Source organism: Notolepis coatsorum (genome assembly GCF_963971535.1).
Source record: "Notolepis coatsorum genome assembly, chromosome: 3".
Lineage (NCBI taxonomy): Eukaryota > Metazoa > Chordata > Actinopteri > Aulopiformes > Paralepididae > Notolepis > Notolepis coatsorum.
Window position 1 is genome coordinate 36,766,611 of NC_140167.1, and position 14,641 is coordinate 36,781,251.

Below are 14,641 nucleotides of genomic sequence, written 5' to 3' on the forward strand. Positions count from 1 at the left end.
GTTGTTGTTGTTGTTGTTGTTGTTGTTGTTGTTGTACTGGAGCTTTATTTGAGCGCCCCATATACGTGGTTTGGAGCACCTGGTTTTCAGAGCGAGCCGAGGCCTAAATGTACCAATCTAATTGCATCAGGATTCATTACCTGCCAGAGGGATGATCTGAACACAGAAGAGACAAGGCTGTCAGGGCCGAAAACAAACCATAAATAAAGTGTGAAGTCGCATCGACTCGAGCACCCTGTCACCTAATCAGCTGTCAGTCATTCTGGGATAATAGAGTGCCTCCGAGGACAATTACCATAAATAAAAACAATAACAGCCTCAGAGCTTGATTGCACCGTCCGGGTCCTTGTTCAGCGAGCCTCTTCTCCCCTGCCGCCGTGGTGTTTGTGTCGGCGGTAGATGTTGCTTCTGCCTAACGAAGCCGTGGCTCGAGAGGGAACGTTTGACATTTCCATCATCAGCTGCATCTCAAAGACCCAGCCTTGGTGGAATATGCATGAGCTGAGATCCGCATAACTCTACTCCACGCACACCCACAAGGCCAGGAGAGACGATACACTGCACAGTGGAGCGCAGCAAGAATTGGATATTTGAACAGAACTGACAAAGGAACGGTGAGCGGCTTGTACAAACTTACGAACCAACACATTCAGCCAAGAGGTGGACATCACGGTGTGAGATCACAAAATGATATATCAAAATCATGTTCCCACTGTGAGAACTGAAAGGATTTGAATCTATATTCTCTCATTAGAATGTATCATTCTAAAGAACAAATTGGACACTTGCTTGCAATGGAGTGCTCATGCTTTTGTCATAGTTTTTCATATTTTGCTTTTATTTGTGATTGTTTTATGATGTTCTATATGTGAAACTATATGTTTGCTGCATTCTTGGCCAAGGCCTACTTAGAAAAATAGATGGAAATCACAACGTGATTACCCTGGTTAAATAAAAGACAACGTGATTACCCTGGTTAAATAAAAGACAAACAAACAAAACAAATAAATAAATAAATAAAAGATGGCTTTGGACTGACTTATGAACCTGAGATTGAGCCTCTCTGATTATGGAGTTCTTAAACCCAGCCTCCTTATCTGAGGGCTGTACAGTCTGTCGGAGTGTTAACCAGGCGACATGGAAGCAGAGCATACTGTCAGGCCAGACTGTGCCACTCCCACACAGGCTGCGGGGCTTGGGAGGGCTCCTAATTGAAATGGTTTTCCCTTCACACACCAAAGGAGTCCTGGGGTGGATTTCCGACACTCTCACCTCTGGAAGGTCATAGAAAAGCCATCAAATAACCCGCGTGGAATAGAGCGTGGAGAAGAGACTGAATAGGGATTTAATTATCATGCCTTACGACGCATGAATCAGGAGAGGTCCGAGAGGAGTGTGATAAGACTGTTACTGGCTTCTCTCTGGTTCATGCTATCATTTGGCTAGAGACACCTAATCTCTGACTGGTATTTTGTATGGATGCAGCCATATGTTTTGGTTTTTTTTACACCGATGCCAGCTGTTAGTAAAAATGCACTTTACAGACATGCTTATGTTCACATAATCAAGAGGTATTATGACTATAGGGAGGTTACACTCCATAACAAATAATATAGTCCTGATTAGTGTTATTATATTGTACACATGGCAACACACTCCCAGTAAAAGGTCATAAAAATGGCTGCCATCTCTATTGTCAGCCAATATTATATGATTACAATTGGACTAATTCAATGCTTAAGTAAATTTATTAAGCCCAAAACATCAATTGCCTGCCGATATTGGCGACTTTTTGTTGGAGACCGAAAAATCACAACAAGTGAGTGTCTTTTCAGAGAACATCGGGTATATTTAGTGTACAGGAGCTATGGGCACCTCCATCTGGTTGGTGGCGGATAGCAAGTTTCGGGGCAGGGAGGGGGAGTCCTTGAGAGACCCAGCCTGGGTGAGACAAAGGAGGGAGCTATAGCCCAATCTGGTCCCCCACCTGCTCAGTAGTGGGGTTGGGGCCATATTATACTCTGTCTCTCACCTATCTTTCTTTCTCTCTCTCTCTCTCTCTCTCTCTCTCTCTCTCTCTCTCTCTCTCACAGAGACACATACACACACACGGACTGTCGACCGTCACATATCTGCTGAGAGCGTTGTTTTCTGGCCAAGGCAGCTCCTTACTGAAACAGGCTGAATGAGCCTGTTACATGACTGGAGTGACGACTGCACACACTGGCCTCACTCAACAAACTAAACACCTGCTTCCTGTCTGACACTGCACATGCTCAGTAGGCCCCCGGAGGAGCACTGTGTGTCTGCCCTGCTGCCGGAGCCGGTGTAGACGAGGCCGTCTCTCATTAGGACCCATCTGCCATCCACGATAGAAACGAACGTACACCATATCAGTGGTTTGCACTGCAAAACCAGGTGACAACAAGCACCAACATCCTATCCCTGCCCTGCCTTCTTTTGAGAAATCTCTAATCTGTGTAAGCATCTAAATCTTTCTTGCATGCAATTGATCAAATGCCAACACATCTTAGGGTCACTGGCAAAATGATTACATCAATCATGGACATACATAGCAATTGTGAGAAACAACGTGGTCACCAATTTGCTCACTCTCACTTTAAATGGCTGTGTACAAGCTATTTCGCTGTCAAAGTTTTACTGTATGGAGCTAGGATACAACCAATTAAAGACAGAGAGTTATTGGGCGGTAAAGATGACAAATGGGAGGCTTCTCCCCAGGCTGTCAGAGAAGACCTCAGCTTATTGGATCAGAGCTTCACAATCTCAAACTGGTCCAGGAACCAATGAGAAACCAGGGTCACAGCAAGGGCCAGATACAACAGTATGAATAAAAGTAGCATCGCTGAGAGCACTGCCAGTATATAAAGTTGCAGATGAGAGAAATTAAGTGCATTTATTGATACGAAATACACAACCCCCCCTTTATTAATGAGGATTGTGTTTGCACGATGACACAACCCCCCCCCCCCCTCCTTATTAAGGATGATTGTGTTTGCACAATGACACAACCCCCCTCCTGCCTTATTAATGATGATTGTGTTTGCACGATGACACAACCCCCTCCCCCCTTATTAATGATGATTGTGTTTGCACAATGACACAAGCACCCTCCCCCCTTATTAATGATTGTGTTTGCACAATGACACAACCCCCCTCGCCTTATTAATGATGATTGTGTTTGCACAATGACACAACCCCCTCCCCTTATTAATGAGTGTTTGCATGACACAAGCCCCCTCCCCCTTATTAATGATGATTGTGTTTGCACAATGACACAACCCCCTCCCCTTATTAATGAGTGTTTGCATGACACAAGCCCCCTCCCCCTTATTAATGATGATTGTGTTTGCACAATGACACAACCCCCTCCCCCCTTATTAATGATTGTGTTTGCACAATGACACAAGCCCCTCCCCCCTTATTAATGATGATTGTGTTTGCACAATGACACAACCCCCCTCCCCCCTTATTAACATTAACATTGTGCTCTGTGTCAGTGGATCTAGTGATTATCCTGCCTCTAACTAACATTGTGCTCTGTGTCAGTGGATATATAGTGATTATCCTGCCTCTAACTAACATTGTGCTCTGTGTCAGTGGATATATAGTGATTATCCTGACTCTGACTAACATTGTGCTCTGTGTCAGTGGATATCTAGTGATTATCCTGAATCTAACTAACATTGTGCTCTGTGTCAGTGGATATATAGTGATTATCCTGCCTCTAACTAACATTGTGCTCTGTGTCAGTGGATATATAGTGATTATCCTGCCTCTAACTAACATTGTGTGGGATGGCATCACATGAAAGACCCCTGTGGAATAGCATGAGGCTGCACAGCAGGGGTCTCAGAGCACCGTTACAATAGCAGGATGCCTATTCCAAACAAAGCAACAAGAATAAACATCAACTCACAGTGAGAGTACGGTGGGAGGTAGAATACAGATGGAGGTTTCACAACCGACAACAGATGGCAGTGTTCGAAATTTTGTTCCTTGAGAGATTGTGTCCGTTTTGGATTTTCTGTTGAAAAGGTTACAAGGTGGATTTTCTGACATATACATTTTGCTCAGCACTGCAGACTTTAAAAATGTGACTGGGGGAGATAGGAGTCATAGAAATCCATTTCACATATGCAGCCAGTCTCTCTCTCTCTCTCACACACACACACACTGTCTCTCTCTCACTCTCACACACACACACACACACACACACACACACTAGTGTTGTCAAAAATATCGAAGTATCGTTACATATCGATACTGAATATTTAAAACGGTTTCGATACTCATTTCCCGAAATACCGATACTTTAGCTGGCGAGTGTTCTACCGCAAGTTGTTGACACGCTGTTCAGAGCACGCTTGACCCTCCGCCTCCTCCAGCCCTCCCCCTCACAGAGCCGTCTTCAGTTTGTAAACAAACATTTTAGCTGAAGATGGCAAATGCAGAGCCTCCGCAACTTGTGCTTGTGGATAAAGAAAACAGCAGAAGTGCTGTTTGGAGGTACTTCGGGTTTGAAGTAAACAACGAAGGACAAGCTAAAGATGCCACGATGCCCATTTGCAAGCGGTGTTACAGAGCAGTGCCAACGCGGATCTCCATAAAGAAATGAAAGAGGTTCGTGACAGCTGCTCTTTCAACGTCACTGTGACTGAAGCATTAAACCATTAACTCTAGTTTAATACATGATACGTTGTCTACTGATGGCGCATAATATCAACAGCTGATTCGCTGTTAGTAACGTTACTAGGGCTGACCTTCGAATTTTTTTTTGGCAATCGAAGCTTCGGGGCCGAGCTTCGATTTTAATTTTAATTTTTAATTTTTTTATCTTATGTTGTGGGACTTGTACAGCACTTTGGTAAACTTTGTTGTTTTTAAATGTGCTCTATAAATAAAGTGGATTGGATTAATGAATTAAGTAGCCCCTTTCGTGACTGTGACACAGCCAACACGGCTGTGTGATTTAATTCAAGGTGGATCGCTGTTGTCGTTTGAACAACTTCAGATTTCATGGGAACTACCAATCCCCCAAATCAAGAATGTTTAAGATGAATGAAGTAAGATTTTGATTATTTGAAATATGGCCTGTGTAGACTAAACTATGCACAGAATTATGTCAGTCTACAAGGTCCGGCAATGTAGACCTTGTAGACTCCACTACAGACCAATTATCAGTGAATGTTCATGCATTTTTAAGAAGGGCTACTTCCACAAAAAAACAAAGAACTCACCAAAACATCTCAGTAGCACCTTATCTAAATGTTCTATTTCATATATGGAGATTCATATTTATTTATGTATTGCATGCATTTCTACATTTTATTTCCTATTTTGTTTATTCATCCCAGTATCTTTCTTTCTTATGTGTGGAATTCTACAAGGCATTTACATTCACATTTACATTTAGTCATTTAGCTGACGCTTTTATCCAAAGCGACTTATAAGTTCTGTACGGTCATCAGGAAGGATACAACTCTATCAGCTGAGTAACAATATTCATCAAAGTGTTGCGTGTTACAGTGTAGGTTAGTTTATTAGGACAAGTGCATGACAGTAAGGTTAGTTAGGGTTAGATTTATTTTATTTTATTTCAGATAATGGTTGAAGAAGTGCGTCTTTAGTCGACGGCGAAAGATTGGACGGGATTCGGCTGTCCTAACTTGGGTGGGTAGTTCATTCCACCATTGTGGGGCAAGGACTGAGAATAGGCGTGTAGGTGGTGTATATGTGTTTGAGGATGATATCCTTCAAACAGGCAATAGTGATGATATAATTTGGGCAGTGCTGAGCTGGGTTACTTTCCTCCAGTGTATTTGTCCCCCGGCCCCACCCAATGGCCCCATGCACACACACACTGAAAAAAAATTGGAAACATTTCTTTTTGAATTTTTTTTTTAAACTTCGATTTTTTTTTAAATGTTCGAAGCTTGTGCCATCGAACGAAGCTTCGAAGCTTCGAAGTATTTAAGACAGCCCTAAACGTTACAGCTATTAGCTAACGTTAGCTACTGCTAGTCGTTCCTCCGTTAGCTCCGTTAGCTTAGCTTAGCTGGCCACCTTTATAATTACTGCATGGAAACGGAGTAACGTTAACGTTTAAACGTTATGTCGAGGTCATACAATACTACAGTCGACATAAGGTTAACGTTACCCCGTTTCCATGAAGTGTTTAAATAGCAGCAATCTTGTTGAAAATGTAACGTTACTAAATGCTCCGAGCATAGCTGATCTCTCTCTCTCTCTCTCTCTCTCTCTCTCTCTCTCTCTCTCTCTCTCTCTCTCTCGTTATCTTTAAATAAATAAATCGAAACTGTTACTAACTGTAATACAAACAGTTCAGTTTGTCAGGTACATGCAACACAGATTACAGTGTTTACATCTGTCTGCTTGAGAAAATAGCATGTTCTGCATCTGCAATAAAAATGATTGAAGTGAGATGAACAGTTATTTTTAAATGTGTGATCTAAAGATAAACAAAGGGTTTTAAAAGTGTTATATTTATCTTCTCTTATAGTACCAGAGAGAAGATGAGGAGAATCAACCAGCAACAAAAGCTAAATTTGTTTAAAAAATATATATATATATATATATTATTATTATTATTATTATTTTTTTTTGGTATCGAAATGGTATCGAAGTATCGATACTTTTCAAGGTATCGTATCGAAGTCGAAATTCCAGTTGCAGGACTATTTCCTCCTGGGCCCCGTTCCTCGTACCTGGCCGGATCATTTTCAGGATAGCTTGACTTAAGCCAGACCTTTCCGTTCCCCGACGTCGGATTGTCTAAATCACTATAGCAACATATCAGAAAGTTTGAACCTGGTCGAGGGCAGGGTTAAGTTCAGTTCGCTCGATAACCTGCATGGCCACGCCCTCGCAAAGAAATGCCAGCTCCCTTCCTGAAATATTTCTCAGTCTAGATCCCATTATACAATTTTTTTTCCCCCTTTTGGTCTTTTTCCCCCTCCATTTTCCTCCGATTTTCTCCCATCCCAATGTTAGTCGTATGCCAATTCCCAATCCCCTTCCTGGTCGCTGCGCACTTACCCCCCCACAGTCAGATCATCTGGGAGAGTGGAGGCTATCACGTGCTTCCTCCGACACACGTCCAGCCAATCAACCGCTTCTTTTCACCTGGCAGCGCGGATCCTCCCTGAGAGGGCGTAGCGTGTGGAAGGATCACACTATCCCACTCAGGTCCTATCCGCGCTTAGCAGGCGCCCCGACCGAACTGTAGGAGTCGCTGTTTACAACGACCCGGACCCACCCCGCCCAGCTTCTCCCACCCTCTAATACAGCCAATTGTATTAGTGTGAACGGCCAGCCAAGCTGGTGACAACCCCGGAGCTGTGAGCTGGATTCGAACAGGCGACCTAACCCCCCCCCCCCCCCCCCCATTATACCATTCTGAATTATGTTTTTGTGCTTTGTTTTTCTAGAGGGGGCTTTTGAAATGTAAAATAATATACCTAAAATGCTGATAATAAATCATATTCAGCCTATAGATTTACTTTGTCCTAAACAATGCACGTCATAGTTATACGGATACGGCGCTCACGCGTCGCGACACACTATGTGGTTATTTTAATAATGCGGAGCATTGCAAATGTGAATCCCGCTGGTATATTTTTAATGAATGAAACCTATCGGGCGTTTGGCTCCGATTAGTTTCATATTCTTCGCTGTTGATGTATTTGCTTAACGGAGCGCCCGGATTGTGTTTCATTCAAGCATAAATTGAAGCGTCTTTATGCATGGACTGTGGATATTAATTACGAGGAATCTGAATCTGTGGATTGTTGAATTGTATCACTGTCACTCACACGTTATTGTGATATTGTTTGTAACTGGGATTAAAATGTCTGATGAGATGCGCTGTTTGACAGATTTGAGAAATTGAATGAGCCTTTGACGTTTTTATGAATTAATTTGAGAAAATGCATTTATCTGTTCAATCACTGTTATCTGATGATAAACATGAGGTGTCACTGGTATAAACCAAAGGTTAATCAATTCAATGCATGTATGGATTAGGGCTGGGCGATATGGCCTAAATATGATATCACGATATTTTCTGACCTTTCGGCGATACACAATACGCATCACGATGTTTTTCTTTTTTTCCCCAAACAATTCATTATGAGGCTTACCAAGACAGTATTTGAGTTTGCAAGCTAACATTAAAGACAAAATTAAATATCCATGCATTTAGCATTTTTATATTATATATTAGATTTAGATTATTGGATTATTAGATTATATATTGCATATATTTAGCAATGAGATATTATATGATTTAGATATGAAATATGATGAATTGAAAATGGGGGACCCTGATGTAAACAAGACGAAAGTCTTTCTCTGGTCTGCATCCTCCAGTCCACTGTTGACTGTTGTTGTATTGAGCTGTACTGTATTGTACCTATGCTGCAATCTGTTAATAACGTTTATATTCATTCAGTCGGCAAACAGAATCATTTTGATTGACAGTCGCGTCTGCCAATTACGTCACATCGCTTGCACCCGCCCTGCTGTTCTTAGCACCAATCGGCAAGCGCGTATTCATTTTTTACTTCCGCCATTGGAGAGCTCAATGAAAACAACAATGGCAGCGGTAGCTCGCCGCGGCCGACGTTTAGCTTTTAGCTCTGCAGAATGACTAAACGACTGGAGGCATAATGATTTTACTGCAACGGATGTTATAATAAAAGCCTTTCCATACATCTGTCTGATTGAAAACGTTATTAACAGACCGCAGAATGGGCACAACGGAGTCAGCACGGGCTGAGATATGAACGGCTAATGCTTGCTATATCTAGGTCGACCTCGGTCGTTGCTATGTAAATACGCTGATGTTATTGAAAGTGTAACTATATAACGTCAATGCCACAAAACGAATGCCTTTGTTATCATAAGTAGTAACTTTTGATGCAGTAGTGTGTGTGTGGGGCGGCGCTGTTCAAAAGTGTCAACGTGTGGACCAGATTGACGCAACACAAGCCTCTTGGGCAAAACATCACGATATCCACGATACGTTTAAAAAGTGTATCGTTAATGAACTGTATCCGATATTTATATAATATCGTCATATCGCCCAGCCCTAGTATGGATGATGTGATGTCCGAAACAGATTAAAACCTGATTAATAGTGAAACTGTATAGCCTCCCTCCAAGCCTCTCTGTTATTTCGGGGGTCGCGCCTTGAAAACTTTGGGAACCATGTATTTATATATAAAGTACATGATACCTAAGCCGAGCGCATACAGTACAGATATCCTCATAAGTATCTATTATTTCGTATCAATTAGATACTCTTTGGGCTTGTTTGTATCTACTTATTCTGAGAGAGTTGAACTAATTGTTAACTAAGAGTGGCCCGTTCAGCCGAACGCACAATTGGAGGGGGGCTTCCCACTCTCCAGAACATTTACAACAAGCGGTGCATGGGTAAGGCTAAGAGAATTATCAAAGACTCCAGCCACCCAAACAACTGCCTCTTTGAACTGCTGCGGTCAGGCAAGCGATACCGGAGTCTCATGGCAAGCACAGAAAGACTCAGAAGAAGCTTCTATCCCCAGGCCATCAGGATGCTCAACGAACAATAACACTATGTAACAACCATCAAATGCACTCACAGCACACACATCCACATGCACACACTCACTTTAAACAAACAACTCACTGCAGCACCCACTTTAGAACACCTAAACACACTTTATATTTATTGGTAAAGAATTTGCACTACAACCCATACCTCATTACACCTTACTGTAAATTGTACTTAAATTGTACCTCATCCCATTTCTGCTTTGCACTATATAGTATATTGTATGGTAACTCAGTTACTTCTACTCTGCATTGAACATTGTACATATGTACATAGTACTGAACACTTGTGTCTACGTACGTGACTTCTATTTTTATATTATATTTATACTTGCTATACTTATTTTATTTTATACTTATCTATTTTTGTCTAGCACAGTCTCTGGAGCGTAACAGAAAGAAGCATTTTGTATAAAAGTATTCTGTACTTCTGTATGACAACTAATAAAGAAACTTGAAACTTGAAACAAATTATTTTCGAGATCTCATTCCATTATTCATTCCATTAAGCCTACTGCCAGCAGGCACATTTAAAGAAATATAATCTGATTGATTGGGGTAATGAGGGACTTAAAATTAGCCTATAGATGCAAACTTGTCGGCGAGGCTATTGAGCCGTACTGTATTGTACCCATTCTGCAATCTGTTAATAAAGTTTTAAATCAATCAAGCAATCAATGCCGTTAGAAAATCAGGTTTTCTGCGATCGACACCTGCTGTCTTTTCAGGTGAGGCGGCCGTGTGCAATTATCCTGAGTATCAAGTCTGGTTCGAATTAACGAGACTGAATCAGCGTTCGAGGAACAGGGAAAGCCTGGATTCAAACATCGGGTTAATTTAATCTGGCTAATGGGACTTTTGATCGACTTAGTTGAACCAGGTATGGGGAATAGGGCCCAGGTTAAACCCCACCCTGCCAACCACAACAGGCATAGGAGCTGTCTACTGATTAAGGGTGCTGATATTCTTATGAGAGTACAGTATTGGGTTCTGAAATAGACTCAACTAGATGCATGAAGATAGTGACCTCGTGAAGATAGTGGCCTCATGAAGATAAGAGACCTAATGAAGATAGTGACCTCCTTATGTTTTCCAGTCCTCCAATCTACTCCCACAGTGCAGTGTGTACTATTTTGCACATACAATGTTTGCTCTGCCTCTTATGTTTGCTCTGCCCCCCACCCCCTCAAACTAGTAAGCAATATTGTTGTGATGATATATAGTAGTGACATCAAACCAAGAAGCCACCACTTTTTTTGATCCACTTTTTCTCCTCCTATTTTTCTTGTATTTTCCTCCCATCCCAATTTAGTTGTTATGCCAATTCCCCCATCCCCTTCCTGGTCGTTGCGCGCATTTGCCCCCTACTTGCCGGTCTAGGGAGCCCTGAAGTCTATCACATGCTTCCTCCGATACATAGGAGACAGCCAGCAGCCTCTTTTCACCTGGCAGCGAGGACTCTCATTGGGTGAGTGTAACGCGTGGGAGGGCACACTACCTCACCCAGATCCCTTCCTCGCTGTGCAGGCGCCCTGACCGTCCTGTAGGAGTCGCTGTTTACAACAACCAGATTACCACCCACTCTCCCGCTGACACTGCCAATTGTGTCAGTATGACGACCGGCCAAGCCGGAGGCACCGCTGACAGACGCTTAGTCCGCTGTGCTACCCGGCCGCCTAGAAGCCACCACTTTTATGCACCTCATCAGTTCTTTGTGAGCATTCTGTGGATGGCAAGGGAGCTGTCCGGTGGCTGAAGGTGCTGAAATACAGAAAGCAATTAGCTAACCTCACAGATATGTCCATGGAGTCCATATGCCCCCCCCCCCCCCCCCCTCTTTATCTTTTTGTATTTGTATTTCTGCAATCCTTCCAAATCCCCCTAACTGGTTCACTACCGTCCAACCAGTCCAGATTTAACATGCGATGGTGGCAGAGAGATCGCCTTTCAATCTCAGCCCAAGACTCTACTAAAATATTCATGCCTGTGTTTGTTGCTTGGAGATGACAAAACCAACATCCATCTGCTTCCTTTCCATGGGGGACTTGGGTCACAGTCTTCCTTTCCATGGGAGACTTGGGTCACAGTCTTCCTTTCCATGGGGGACTTGGGTCACAGTCTTCCTTTCCATGGGAGACTTGGGTCACAGTCTTCCTTTCCATGGGGGACTTGGGTCACAGTCTTCCTTTCCATGGGGGACTTTGGTCACAGTCTTCCTTTCCATGGGGGACTTGGGTCACAGTCTTCCTTTCTGCCTGAGATCACCAGGCCAAATCTGGATACTGATAGGAGGAGTGTTGCTCGAAGTCAGTTCATTGATGACCCCTTACGTCAGTTCAAGGGAATTTCATTCATGTGAATTAGAGGTTCTTCACAAACAAAAGGCCCATATTCATATAGTGGAACAATAGTGAGAGCCTTGACACACACACACACACACACACACAGTTTAAGGGGGAACACTAATTGCCTTCATCAAGGTCATTCGCTAAACCCACTTACAGTGTGGACATGCTCCTCGGTTTACATTTCAACGCACTAAATATGGGCCCTCTGCATCTTCATTAAGACCCATTAAAGAAATTCAATATAACTCTCTCCAGCACAGCTTATACAATCGTTCTCCACTTGGAATTGTGTCAAATTTAAATGCTCTCAGCATAGGCCTGAAACCCTTCAAACTGACAGTATGATGCAACGCAAAGGAAGAGTTTCACCACCTGTAATAGTCCAACTCATACACGTTGTACCTTTGCTATGAGTTTTCTCGCCAGCGAATACCTGTCAAATATGTAAGACTAGATCCCATTTTGTTTTGAATATCTGTGGATTGAAGTGGCTACAATGCACCGCTCACCCTCAGAAAAAAGGGGACAGTTTCCTTCGTCACAGAAATGTCACAAATGAAAAGAGAAGACCTATTACTTGAATTTGCTGCAGATTGTTTCATTCTCAACCACAGGATGGACACGAATTCAGGCTGAGATATGATTATATGAATGATGATGTATGTCAACAGGATCCTTTACTCAAGTACTACTGACAACTACAAAACACAGTTAAATGTGAGAAATATCTACTGGAAACACACACATGAGGCATTATCCTTGTATTTTAACACTGTCAATAAAGCACATGGGATGTAACACAATTGTATAAACCAATATGATATAGCAGGATTGGTGTTGATTCAACAGGTCCAACTGCTTGCCCATTTCACCAAAAAGCATTTGTGTCTGAGTGAACCTTCTAGAGCTCAGGCTCACTCCCCTATCTGACACAAGTAATAGTCAATACAAACCATGTGTTTATGCTGTTCATGTTCAATGACCTAAGTATGACAACGATGCCATGAAACGGTTGGGTATCTTCACAGCGTGTAGCAAATGTCAACATGTTCGCTTGCTCACACACAATGATGAAGCTGTGAAGAGTATGTTACCTACCACACAATAGGCTGCATAATGACTAAACCAATAGGTGTAATACTGAGAGAAAGAGGGGTGTGATGCTCAGATGCATTGTGCCAACTCTATTAGGGGTCCGACCCACATAGCCTTAAAGTGTGATTAAACTGCACCACCTCAACACTGCTCAAAAACAATACAAAAGAGGGTTGGTCCCAAACCCCATGTGCGACATCATAATATATACAGCAAGTTTCTGAATCAGTCCAAAGAAAGATGTCTTCTCCTGATTGCAGTCTGAGATATACAAAATTATCTAAAAAAGAAAGAAAGATCCCTTACAATTCAGACCAACGTGATAAATATTTTCCATGAGAAAGAAATACTCGCGACCGTGTGCTTCCCTACATGCGCGGCTCACTGCAGCACTCACAACACCACATCATCGGGGCTCAGTGTAAACTCTCAAATGTAAGCTCCATATACGCTCTCAAAATCATTGCGCCACAAACACCATGCACAATAAATCCCCCTTTTTTAATGTCTTCAATATGCTACAAATGGATATTCCTTTTGAATCCCCATTGCTCACCTTTCAATGGTTCCTTATCGTGGCGGGTGACAGGGATGCTGCTGCTTTATTTCCCTCTTCAGCAGCAAGAAACAAGAGGAACTCCCACCTGCTCAGGGGCCGTCTGCAAATATATATAACACCTGCCTTGAAGGCACACAGGCTAAGGGAACGTCAACATAGCATAAATAACCTGCACATTCTGATATTTGGGGGGGGGGGGTCTGATTTCTAGATATTTTGTCTAGAGAATTGAATATGTTTAAGGAGGCATGCTCTCTCTCTCTCTCCCCCCTCCATCTCTCTCCCCCCTCTCTCTCTCTCCCCCCCTCTCTCTCCCCCCTCTCTCTCTCTCTCCCCCCCTCTCTCTCCCCCCTCTCTCTCTCTCTCTCTCGCTCGCGCTCTCTCTCTCTCTCTCTCTCTCTCTCTCTCTCTCTCTCTCTCTCTCTCTCTCTCTCTCTCTCACATAATCCGATTTAATCTCGGAGACCACTCAAAGTAGGCCTAGGCTGAGGTTTGAATTGGGTTGTCGCCTACTTGTCGTAGAATGTAGGCTAAAGAAGTAAAAGAAAAAACCGGATCTGATGTAAATTAAATTGGGAGGTGGAATAATTGAGGTCACATCGCCACCTGCTGGAAGACTGCCTTCCTTGCAGTATCCAAGCCAGTACCGAGTCAATTAGGCCTCATTTATAGCTGTAGATTTGGCATACAGTTGAAACTGAAACAAAAACAAGCTAAGACTAATGTGACGAATAGACGTGACACCCGAGTTTAAAAGGCTGAATACAAACATTGACACTAAAATGTATCGGTGGGCCGCATCCACACCAATAGGCGGTGCTAGACAATCCAGCGGTACTGCAGCTGCACAGAAACAGGCACGCTCGTTATTATGACAGAAAGCCCCATCATCCATCGAAGACCTCAAAACAACACGCTTTTCATGGTTAGGATGAGTTTCCCGTAGACAGCGCTTGTGGGGTGTGGGGTGCTGAAAGGACAGCTCCTTCTACAATCACCA